The sequence below is a fragment of the Hyperolius riggenbachi genome, chromosome 4, assembly GCF_040937935.1.
Source record: "Hyperolius riggenbachi isolate aHypRig1 chromosome 4, aHypRig1.pri, whole genome shotgun sequence".
NCBI classification, from domain to species: domain Eukaryota; kingdom Metazoa; phylum Chordata; class Amphibia; order Anura; family Hyperoliidae; genus Hyperolius; species Hyperolius riggenbachi.
In genome coordinates this window covers 453,831,240-453,844,416 of record NC_090649.1, presented here as the reverse complement: position 1 = coordinate 453,844,416, position 13,177 = coordinate 453,831,240, and the positions used below count along the sequence as shown (strand labels likewise).

Below are 13,177 nucleotides of genomic sequence, written 5' to 3'. Positions count from 1 at the left end.
CACTTTAACAAGCTGACACATCACTGCATTCCAGTGGTCCTGGGGGTGTGTTTAGCTATATCAGAGAGAACAAAGGGATGATTTGCATATTCAGAAGTGATGCATTGTGGGAGACATCATAAGCTCACTTCAACCTGAATAATCGCAAATATAGTACCTTCTGTTTTACGAAGGCAAACTTCTGTTTTGCACAGCATTTTAGTAAAAGGCCTTTTGGTCTTTTTCAGCCCCTTACACACTCTCAGGAGTTCTGGCTCACCATGAGCATGCTGGGTAATCTGTAACTCTAGTAATGATACACATCAATTAGCAATAACAAGCTATGATTCCATAGTGATTGGGACCATTTGGGGTTGATGCAGCATATCTATGTTATATACACACTTATTTTCCTGTGCTGAATATATTTGGCATAGTGTACGCTCCTCCTGAGGACTGACACCTTCCATGGCCATCTGTGGTGACCCAGATATGTGACAATGACCTCCTGGAGAGAAGTGCTGAGTATTGTGTGACTTTTCACACTGCCAATAATGCATGATGTGTTTATCCTCTGTGGTGACCGGGCATCCGTGCGGTTTCCTGGCATTGTGTCTGTTCCTGCATGGCCTCTGCACCTGCCATCCGCCCCCTTCCTTCCCGGCCCAGCTCATCGGATGCGGGGCGCATGGCGCACCTGATCCCTCCGAATACAGGACACGCGATCACTGACACGTCACAGTAAATTACAGATCTGTCTGTGAGAAGACCCCAATCCCAGCACTAAGATTACAGAGCTCCCAAATATCCCTTTTTTGGACATTTTTTTGGGTTCCTTGGGAACCAAATTTATTTATTTATTGTATTTATAAAGTGCTAACATATTACGCAGCGCTGGACATTAGTTCAGGTTACAGACAATATTTAGGGGTGACATACAGCAATATGACAATACAGGAATACAAGAAAACCAGATCACGCAGCACAGTCTGAGTACAAAGTAATGCTTAGTCAGTCACTGGATGGGAGTATGGGGATTAGGCAAGTAGAGTTCACTCAATGCATAGCATGGGTGCACAGTAATGCAGGTGCGTGATCAGGTAGGAGACATAAGGAGGAGGACCCTGCCCGAAGGCTTAAGGCTCATACACACGGGGTACGGCCGTCGCCGCAGCCACGTGGCACGCGCGCGTTGCGGCGACAGGTCGCTCGTGTGTATAATGCGCGCGCCCCGAACTGTCGCCCGTCGGAGCTGTCGCCAGGCGATTGACATGTTCAATCGCCGGCTACAGCTGTCGCCGCGAATTCGCCGGAACTGTCGCTAGTCCCGCGTGAGTACGCGGGCTAGTGACAGGAGACCTACGTGAGTGAATGGAGCATCCGGCCGGGGGATGCTCCATTCACTAACAGCTTCCGCCGCGTCTCTGCCTTTCTGGCGAGACGTGTGGACAGCTGTCGCCGGCAGGGAGCTATTGCTCCCTGTTCGCGTGCGCGCATGCTACGGGGGACAATTGTCCCCCGTGAGTATGTAGCTTAACAATCTAGAGGGAGAGGTGGGGACATGAAAGGTAGGGGACCAGAGTTCAGCTGCGGGTTTAGAGCACTAGTGAGGGGGGTACCAAATCCCCCTATCCGTCTTTTCTTCCTCATTTATTCCAATTTGCAGGACTGATGTACAGATCTATGTAAATATATGTATTTTTCTCCTTAAATAAAAGCATTTTGCATTTTTGTGCGCTTTTTTTTCCCCCTTCCGGCACTCCACTGTGCGCTGCGTTTTTTGAAAAAAAAAAACGCTTTTCTAAGTGCTTTGCCAGAGCAGTTTTGAGATTCTCATACTGTGCTGCATGATCTGTTTTTTTCTTGTATTCATGTATTGTCTTATTGCTGTACCCCACAAAAACGTGAATGCAATCGCCGCATAAAACGGTTTTGTGAGCGTTTAGCGCTCTTCCTATACCTTCCATTATAGCAAAAACGTTCCAAAAATGGCACAGGCACCATTTGCTGAACGCACAGCGCACGAACCACACTGATAAGAACCTTCTCATAGAGATTCATTGCACCAGCGTTTTATGGGCGATTTTAAAAATCGCCTGCGCTTGAAAAAAAGCTGAAAACGCTCCTAGTGTGAACGAGCGCTAAGGCCTGGAACCTACTAGGAGTTGCAGCAGCACTTAACAGTCGCCGCATTGCTGTGTGCAGCGATTCCTAGTGAGATTGAAATAACGTTTCCGGTGATTAGAAGTAAACTGTACAGCGCCTTTGTTAGCGCTTTTCAATTTTTTTTTTAAATAATCAAATAAACCTTATTACACTTTCTGCGTGTTGGATGTCTGCCTTCCGTCTGTAGCCCCAATCAGAGAAGCACCTGTGACCTCTTCTGTTAGGGGGCGGGGCTACGGACAGAAGCCAGAAATACGGACACCCGGTAAGTATGATTAAATGTACTTAAATTCCTAATCACTTGCCCCCCAAATCGCTGCAAAATCGCTTCTCAAAGCAATTTTGCAGCGCTACTATACACAGTATTGAACGCAAATACAGTTAAAATGCTGCATTATCTGCGATTGCGATTACCCTTTAATCGCAATTGCACTAGTGGGTTCCCCACAGTTCATTGGCAAAGCATTTTTGGGAATTACCAACGATTGGTGATCCCAAAACGCTGCCAAAATTGCCCTAGAGGGTCCTAGCCCTAAACATTATTCCCATCCATTACATTGAGATATTTCTTACTTTCGTATGTTATTATGAAATTTAATTATGATGGAAAGGACCACTGTGGTTTAAATGTTAAAACTACCTCTTCTGCTTATGAATTCTTTGCGCTATGCGTGACACTTTGCATAGAACAATATTCTATGAAATACATATAAAAAAGTGAAGTGCTAATAATTCTGAATTGATGCTAATTTAGGCAAATCAATGCAGCGTGGAAGTGAATCAACCAAATACACCAGCTACTGTTACGTTTGATTGGTCCATAACCTAGCTTCATGAATTTGTTTAAAATTAGCATCAGCTTTACACCAACTTGAAATTATTAGCATCTCGTTCACAGTCCTCAGATAAAAACACTATGGCCTCGATTCACAACAGCGTGCTAATCTAGTTAGCCTGCCTAAAAGCCAACTACAGTGCTAAGTAGTTAGCACGCAGACAGCTTTTACTTTAGTTTAGAGCCGCGCCGTTGTGCAGAAAATGTTGCACTGGGTGCCCCTAAAACGTCGCACCGGGTGCGCCCGAAACGTCATATGGTGCAACGTTATAGGCACATCCGGTGCGCCGCTCCGCACACACCACGCGGCGCTGAACTTTGCATGCGCTAACTGAGCGCGTGAAGCTTCCTGCGACCTAAAGCACTTTAGACGTGCTAAGGGCCTTTTCGCAGGCGTGCTAACACTTAGCACACTTTTGTGAATGGAGCCCAATACCTGAATGTGGGCGTCAACATAAGCAAATAAACTCTTAGGGCTCGTTTCCACTGTTGCGACGCGATTTCGCCGGCATTCTGACGCTTGTAAAAACGCATGCGGAGGCGTTTCCGCATGCGTTTTTACCCGCGATTTCGCGTGCGATTTCGCATGACAGGGTGCCATGCGAAATTAACCATGACACTGCCAGGGCAAAATAACATTGAAAAAGGTGCAAAATCGCACGCGAAATCACGGGTAAAAACGCATGTAACAAACGCATGCGTTTTTACTATTAAATACATTAGCGGCGATTCGCACGGATTCCCGACGCAGGCGAATTCGGTGGGTCCCGTCGTGCAGATTTGGCCCGCCGCCAAATCGCTCCCGCACGCCGCACATGTGGAAACAGCCCCGGCCACTTCAGTGTAACAAGCGAATCCGCATCTCGTCGCCGTATGCGGATTCGCTATGGTGGAAACGAGCCCTTAGGCCTGGTGCACACCGAGCAGCTTTTTCAGCGTTTCTGCAGCCGCTTGCGGCTGCGGATCTGCTTGGTCAATGTATCTCAATGGGGTGGTGCACACCAGAGCGGGAGGCGTTTTGCAGAAACGAAAAATGCCGGGGTGAGGCATTTTTTGGATTTTGGATGCGTTTCTGCCTCAATGTTAAGTATAGGAAAAACGCAAACCGCTCTGAAAAACGCCTGTTCAGAGCGGTTTTGCCGGCGTTTTTGTTACAGAAGCTGTTCAGTAACATCTTTACTGTAACAATATATGAAATGTACTATACTGAAATCCGCTGCAGCAATCCGCAAAACGCTAGCAAAATGCCATAGAAAAATAAGAAAAAGCGTTTCAAAATCTGCTAGCATTTTGCGGATCTGCTAGCGGTTTTTGGTGTGCACCAGGCCTAAATGGGTGAGAACACGTGTGGATGATGCACAAGAATCTAAGGGCTGGTTCACACGGACGTTGGCTAAACGCTCTCATTCAAGTGAATGGGAGCGTTTAGTATCACGCAGTTATCGGCGATTACCGTGGATTGCGCAAATGCGGCGTTCCGATCCCGATTTACCGCGTCGTTTCAGCCGGCCCTAGAAGCCTATGGTGTCCAGGGTCACCTAGCCGCCGCGGCTTGCGGGGATGAAAGACGCTGACGTGACGGGAAGCAGACGCTCGCCGTACCGCCGCACCCGAACGAGACAGGACGACTCGGCTTCTGGCCGCCAAGCGTCCGTGTGAATAAGCCCTTACTGAAGTATAAACCACATTAAAAAAAAAAATGTTTCCTCCTCCTTGGATAGCGGTGGGAGGAGTCATCCTTGCACACAATGTGATCCTCAGAGAGACAGAGGAGCTATTTTTGTTGCGATAACCCAGAAGATAAACCGGGACGAAGTTTACGACCTGTAAGATAATTAGTTGTTATTATCAAATATATGCAGCTTCACCTGTAATTATGTTGCCTCTCTGCCTGTACATTGACCCCAATACTGCCAGCCGCAGACGCCAGGCGCCCTGATAATGACTGCTGGAGACGGAGTTTATTAACCTGCAAGGAGAACTTCAGGACGTGTCTTCTGGAGAGGGCACCGAATTGAAATTTGTAATTCGTACCTTTCTTTAAGCAGTTCACACCTGTGAGCAATAAAATGAACAGAGAATCAAAACGCTGTTCTCTGCTCTCCCTTGTTTTTGTTAAAGAGGACCTGAACTCTTGCACAGGACAGTAGAAAAAGATAGAGAAATGCACCCTGTATGTACTTAGTTTAGCCTGTCTAATTCCCCATTATTTGTGACTAAGCACAAGTTGTAATTTGATCTCTCAGTTGTGTCAGCTGACTGTCACAGCAGAGATCTAATTTGTAAGCACAGGATGTTAAGAATATGCATCCTTTCATGAAAGCAGGAAGTAGGCAAACTGCAATTTTATTGCAGGATTTGTATTAGCTGTTACAAAGAAGTGTTTTTATTTAAAGGTTATTATGATGTTGCTTATCTTTTAGCGCAAAGAAGAAGTTCGGAGTTCAGGTGCGCTTTAAACTGAGAAGAAGATTGTGGCTGCCATATTTTTTTCCTTTTAAACAATATACGTTGCCTGGCAGTCCTGCAGATCTCTTCAGCTGCAGTAATGCCTGAATCACACACCTAAACAAGCATGTGGTTAATCCAGGCAGGCTTCAGTCAGAGCACCTGATGTGAATTCTTGTTCATGGTCTTTGGCTAAAAGTATTGGAGGCAGAGGATCAGCAAGACAGCCAGGCAATGTGCATTATTTGAAGTGGACCTGAACTCTTGCACAGAGAAGATTGAAACCATAGAGAAATGCAACCTGTATGTATTTAGAGAGTTTAACCTGTCTAATTCCCCCTCATCTGTGACTAATCAGAACTGCAATATGATCTCTCAGCTGTGCCAGTTGGCTGCCTCAGCAATTTGTAAACAAAGGGTGTTAACATTATGTCTGCTTGCATGAAAGCAGGAAGTAGACACACTGCACATGTATTGCAGGATTTGTATCAGCTGTAACAAAAAAAATGTTTTTCTTTAAATGAAACCTAAACTAATTAAAAAAAAAAAGCCAGTTTAACTTACTTGGGGCTTCTATCGGCCCCCTGCAGCTGCCCTGTGCCCGTGTCGGGACAATCCCGGTCGAGGTTTGCAGGCTCAGCTGTTCACTGCATGCCTCCTCCTGTGCCCTTGTTTGTTTCCAATGCCGTCAGAGGTTCCTGTTCCACGTGACAGTACCACATGTAATGACGCCATGAGTGTTCGGCAGCGTCACGTGGTATAGGCACCCCCTGGCTAGGGGCAAACCCAGGATTTTCAAGAGGGGGATTCCTGAAAGGTCTCCCTCAGCCACGCACAATACAGTATAATAATATGGTAGGACATTATGCTGGGTACACACAAAGCAATTTCCAGTCCAAATGACAGGATCTGACATCTATTTCCTAAATGTCCGATCTGCTCCCAATCGACAACAGGATCGATCAGGAGCAGTTTGGATACAGATAATAATGAGGACAGCCAACACTGCTGAGCAGGGCTGTGCTTATACCTGGCTCTGTGCTTAATCCCCAGAACTGCTCCACTCTGTACACATGCTGCTGCTCGATGCTCTGTACACACGCTGCTGCTCCATGCTCTGTAAACACGCTGCTGCTCCATGCTCTGTAAACACGCTGCTGCTCCATGCTCTGTAAACACGCTGCTGCTCCATGCTGTGTACACACACTGCTGCTCCATGCTCTGTACACACACTGCTGCTCCATGCTCTGTACACACACTGCTGCTCCATGCTCTGTACACACACTGCTGCTCCATGCTCTGTACACACACTGCTGCTCCATGCTCTGTACACACACTGCTGCTACATGCTCTGTACACTCACTGTTGCTCCATGCTCTGTACACTCACTGTTGCTCCATGCTCTGTACACTCACTGTTGCTCCATGCTCTGTACACACACTGCTGCTCCATGCTCTGTACACACACTGCTGCGCCATGCTCTGTACACACACTGCTGCTCCATGCTCTGTACACATGCTGCTGCTCCATGCTCTGTACACACACTGCTGCGCCATCCTCTGTACACACACTGCTGCTCCATGCTCTGTACACATGCTGCTGCTCAATGATCTGTACACATGCTGCTGATCCATGCTCTGTACACACGCTGCTGCTCCATGCTCTGTACACACGCTGCTGCTCCATCCTCTGTACACACGCTGCTGCTCTATGCTCTGTACACACGCTGCTGCTCCATGCTCTGTACACACGCTGCTGCTCCATCCTCTGTACACACGCTGCTGCTCCATCCTCTGTACACTCGCTGATGATCCATGCTCTGTACACACGCTGCTGCTCCATGCTCTGTACACACTCTGCTGCTCCATCCTCTGTACACTCGCTGCTGCTCCATGCTCTGTACACACGCTGCTGCTCCATGCCGCTGCTGCTCCATGCTCTGTACACACTCTGCTGCTCCATGCTCTGTACACTCACTGCTGCTCCATGCTCTGTACACTCGCTGCTGCTCCATGCTCTGTACACACGCTGCTGCTCCATGCTCTGTACACACGCTGCTGCTCCATGCTCTGTGCACACGCTGCTGCTCCATGCTCTGTGCACACGCTGCCGCTCCATGCTCTGTGCACATGCTGCTGCTCCATGCTCTGTGCACACGCTGCTGCTCCATGCTCTGTGCACACACTGCTGCTCCATGCTCTGTGCACATGCTGCTGCTCAATGCTCTGTACACACACTGCTGCTCCATGATCTGTACACACACTGCTGCTCCATGCTATGCACACACGCTGCTGCTCCATGATCTGTACACACACTGCTGCTCCATGCTCTGTACACACGCTGCTGCTCCATGCTCTGTACACACGCTGCTTCTCCATGCTCTGCACACACGCTGCTGCTCCATCCTCTGTACACGTGCTGCTGCTCTATGCTCTGTACACACGCTGCTGCTCCATGCTCTGTACACACACACTGCTGCTCCATGCTTTGTACACACACTGCTGCTCTATGCTCTGTACACTCACTGCTGCTCCATGTTCTATACACACGCTGCTGCTCCATGCTCTGTACACTCACTGCTGCTCCATGCTCTGTACACACGCTGCTGCTCAATGCTCTGTACACACGCTGCTGCTCAATGCTCTGTACACTCACTGCTGCTCCATGCTCTGTACACTCACTGCTGCTCCGTGCTCTGTACACACGCTGCTGCTCCGTGCTCTGTTCACACGCTGCTGCGCCATGCTCTGTACACTCACTGCTGCTCCATGCTCTGTACACACGCTGCTGCTCCATGCTCTGTAAACACGCTGCTGCTCCATGCTCTGTACACACGCTGCTGCTCCATGCTCTGTACACACGCTGCTGCTCCATGCTCTGTACACACGCTGCTGCTCCATGCTCTGTACACACGCTGCTGCTCCATGCTCTGTGCACACGCTGCTGCTCCATGCTCTGTGCACACGCTGCTGCTCCATGCTCTGTGCACACGCTGCTGCTCCATGCTCTGTGCACACGCTGCTGCTCCATGCTCTGTACACACACTGCTGCTCCATGCTCTGTGCTCACACTGCTGCACAATCCAAAGTTAACTGTAGCTGAAAAGAAAGGGGTAATGTTGTGAGCTGCAGGATGTGTACAGATATTCTGGTGTCTAAACTTGTGCCTGTCCCCAGATACTGCACTAGACCTGGTCTGAGGGGGGATTCTGGGCAGATGTAATTCCCCTGCGTTTGCCTATGTTGTCCATGGAAAAAGATACAGATACTTATCCAGATCTGTATCACGCTTAAAGAAGAAACCTAAAGAGACCCTGAAGTGAAAAAAATGCCCCTAGTGGGTACCTACCTTGGGAAGGGTGAGCCTCTTGGTTCTAAAGAGGCCCCCCTCATCCTCGTCCAAGCTGAGGGACCCCCAAAAGTCTGCCGACAAGGGCTTATTGGCGCTGCATGCATGTGCATTAGCGGCTTCCTGCTTGGGCTCCGGGGGAAATAGCAGAGCCTGATTGGGTCCACTCGACTACGCAAATGCAAGGCGCCTGTGCAGTAGAGCAGACCAGATCACACTCGGCTATTTAGGCCAGAGCCCAAAGCAGAGAGCTGCTATAGTGCATGCATGAGATGCACAAGGTTTCGGGGCTGGCTGAGGAGGATGGGGGAAGCCTCATTAGGATCCAGAGGCTTCCCCCTCCAGAGGTAAATATCTTTTTTTCTTACTTTAAAGCGGGATTGTCACCATAAAAATCAAATTTCAACAGCAACTGGTCCGAGTGTATTAAGTGATAAAGATGCTAATCCTGCATTTAAAAACTTTCAAAACGTTTTCTGCCGTTATGGTTTGCAGTTATCACATACCTTAGAAGCACTGGCCTTTTAATTGCCATTGCCAAACAGTTGCATGCTGGGGGGGGGGGGGGGTCTTTTTATCTATAATATATTCCTCCTCTTCCCTTTATTTCCCCCTCCTTCTAATGACATAAGACAGTGCACTTCCTAGTATAGACCTCAGTGGGAGTCTGAAGACTCTGGGAGGAGAGCAAGTAAGGAATATACACTTAGCAAGAGGAGAAAAAAGAGTGAAGGAGGAAATGATGCCAGAAGGTCGAAGTTAACCAAGATGGAAACTGTCTAGAAAAGGATTCTCTGCTTTTCCTTTATAAAATTCACAGGAATCATAACGTGGACAGTGCAATACATCCGTTATATAAGTAGAACTAGTATTTATCTACTTATATACCTGTTTTTTTTATTAGGTTACTAGGTTAGCATGGATGTCACTTGTTCTTTAAGAAAAAGTTACGGATTCCCTTTAAAGTTTTGAAAGCTTGCAAATAAATCTTGTACAGTTAGTTATTGAAGATATTACCTGCACAACTTTTGTTGTGATGTCTTCAGATTCACTCCATGACTAATACTGGACCACATACAACTAGAAAATTACCGTAAGCGTGAACACATTCCAAACCTGGAATATTTTTCTCCAGAACATTCCTGCAGTAATTAAATTAACATTTTGTACTAATTATCTGGGCTGTTTAGGGCGTTGGCAGCTCATCTGAAAGAATAGGCATTAGACGTGTAAGTCTTGTTGTGTGGGCACGTCTCCATCATATGTACAGTTCCACACTTCAGGAGAAGTAGAGGGAAAGAGGGTGAGGAGAGACGGAAGAAGGTGGGGAAGACGGAAAATAAAAGAGAGAGGCCACATCACCCTTTACAAAAATGTGGGGGCATCAGTGTGTGTGACGAAGTCTGCTCTTCATAAAAGCCAAGTTGGGGTCACACCAAACTATCTCAGCACTTATGAAACCCTACAACATGCGCAACATTATCATCATCATCATCATCACCACCATACAAATCAAGGAGAATATTTGAAGACTTAATAAAATCCCTGTGATATGTTGAATACTTTGACACGTTCTAAATTCTATTGAGTAACAGAAGCAGAGGCGTAGCTAGAGACTATGGGGCCACATAGCAGAATATTGGTGGGACCATCAGAGCAATGCCACCTGTCCCTACCCTATGGAATATGAGTTGACTGAGCAATATACATGCCTATGCAATGTACTCTGCAAACTGTCTATAAGCACTGAGCTAAAGTAAGACAGTGGAGAACCACAAAACAATGAATAGTGAACTCATCAATTACCACATGGGTCCCTTCTGGTCCAGGGCCCCATAGCAGCTGCTATGGATATTGCTATGCCCCTGAACAGCAGGTTGGTCTTCTGAACCATTCACAGGTCTTCATAGTACCAAAGACCATAAGAAGACCTCTGCAATGATTGCAGGATGAGTTTTAGATGGACAGTTGAGGTCCTTTGCTGTGTGTTTGGAATTGGTAGAGGGATGCCAGTACTTTAGGAGAAGTCATGGAGAAGCACGTGATCAGTTTGATCAGCTGATCGTTTTGTAAGGCTCTGATTTGCTAGACATGATAATCTTGAGTTCTCCATGAGTTCTCTTTGCCGATAACTCAATGGAAGCCTAAGACGGTGCCCAAAAATGAACATGCTTGTGGTGGCTTTACAGGGGTTTTATTTTTATAGGGCGGTGTGTGTGTGTGTGTGTGTGGGGGGGGGGGATTGGTTAAGTTAGCCATGGAGAGGAGGAGGGTAAAGAATAGCTGTGGGGGTAAGGGGGGTTAAGGTTAGCCGTGGCAGGGAGGGTTAATGTTAGCCATGGGGGTGGGTGGTTAAGGTTAGCCATGGGGGTTAGGAGGGTTAAGATTAGCTGTGGGGGGTGGGTGGTTAAGGTTAGCCATGGGGAGAAGGTGGGTTAAGGTTAGCCACGGGGGGGGGGGGGGGGGTAGGAGGGTTAAAGCTAGCTGTGGCAAGTAGGATGGTTAAGGTTAGCCATGAGGGGTTAAGGTTAGCTGTGGGGGGTGGGTAGTTAAGGTTAGCCATGGGGAGAAGAAGTGTTAAGAATAGCCATTGGAGGTAGGAGGGTTAAGTTTAGCAGTGGGGGGGAGGGGAGGGTTAAGGTTAGACATGGGGAGTAGGAGGGTCAAGGTAAGCCGTGGGAGGGAGGGGGAGGTTAAGGTTAGCTGTGGGGGATGGGTGGTTAAGGTTAGCCATGGAGAGAAGGAGAGTTAAGAATAGCCGTGGTGGGTAGGATGGTTAAGATTAGCCATGGGGAGGGAGGGTTAAGTTAGCTGTGAAGGGTAGGAGGGTTAAAGCTACCTGTTGAGTTGGGGGGTAGGAGGGTTAAAGTTAGCTGTGGGGGGAGGGCTAAGCTTAAGCAGGGTAGTGGGAGCGTTCAGTGTGAGAAAAGACTTAGGTTTAGCTGTACTAAAATATCAGTATTAAATATCTATATTCTACTATAATGTTTTCCACTTTAATAGTACAATATTGGCTTTCCAGAGCACCCTTTTTTGATATACGGAGGGGGGTTGGGAGAATGTGAGGGTATGTTATGGAATGGGGGGAGAGAAAAGAGAAGGGGAGCCAGAGAATGAGATGGGGGGGGGGGGGGGAATTAGCTGCTGTAAATAAAGGAAATGCGGAGGAAACAATGGCTTGGAAGGGATCTTGCTGAAGGAAATGGGCTGAGTGAGTGCTTAGACAATGCTTGCCAACAGACACTCACATGTAAATGATTTATGAATTTGTTCTCAGCCCCAGAGCTATTAAAATGTTCCAAACCGGGTGATGGAAAGCAATTATTATTAATATCACTCTTTATGTTTAAAGCAGCCGCATATTAGGCAGAGCCGTGCATTAAAATGATGAATTATTCTGAATGCTGAAGTCTAAGCAAACAGTTCTTATCTCTGTAATGTCATTGAGATAAATTCCAGAGTCCCGATCCGGTGAGCTCCATCTCTCCTCACAATGAGAGGATTCATCCTCAGCACCACGGCCACCGACCCAACCTCTGTGTCCCGGCCTCTCACTATCCCGGCCTCTCACCATCCCGGCCTCTCACCATCCCGGCCTCTCACTATCCCAACCTCTAACCATCCCAGCCTCTCTGTGTCCCGGCCTCTCACCATCCCAACCTCTCACCATCCCGGCCTCTCACCATCCCAACCTCTCTGTGTCCCAGACTCTCACCATCCCGGCCTCTCACCATCCCGGCCTCTCTCTATCCCGGCCTCTCACTATCCCAGCCTCTCACCATCCCGGCCTCTCACCATCCCGGCCTCTCACCATCCCAACCTCTCTGTGTCCCGGACTCTCACCATCCCGGCCTCTCACCATCCCGGCCTCTCACCATCCCAGCCTCTCACCATCCCAGCCTCTCACCATCCCAACCTCTCTGTGTCCCGGACTCTCACCATCCCGGCCTCTCACCATCCCGGCCTCTCACCATCCCAGCCTCTCACCATCCCAGCCTCTCACTATCCCAGCCTCTCACCATCCCAGCCTCTCACTATCCCAGCCTCTCACTATCCCAGCCTCTCACCATCCCAACCTCTCTGTGTCCCGGCCTCTCACTATCCCAGCCTTTCACCATCCCGGCCTCTCACCATCCCGGCCTCTCACCATCCCGCCCTCTCACCATCTTAACCTCTCACCATCTTAACCTCTCACCATCCCAACCTCTCTGTGTCCCGGCCTCTCACCATCCCGGCCTCTCACCATCCCAACCTCTCTGTGTCCCGGCCTCTCACTATCCCAGGCTCTCACTATCCCGGCCTCTCACCATCCCGGCCTCTCACCATACCGGCCTCTCACCATCCAGGCCTCTCACCATCCCAGCCTCTCACTATCCCAGCCTCTCACTATCCCAGCCCCTC

At 48.5% G+C, this 13,177-nt stretch overlaps 1 protein-coding gene across 1 annotated transcript in view; it reads right to left on the bottom strand.

Moving 5' to 3' along the window:
• Window positions 1–4,972, bottom strand: part of FOSL2 (FOS like 2, AP-1 transcription factor subunit) — a 124,294-nt gene extending 119,322 nt beyond the window's left edge. Inside the window, exon 1 of the mRNA XM_068232746.1 lies at window positions 4,849–4,972. The gene's annotated coding sequence lies outside the window, so the exon portion shown is untranslated. The remainder of the gene's footprint in view (window positions 1–4,848) is intronic.
• Window positions 4,973–13,177: the final 8,205 nt, after the last annotated feature.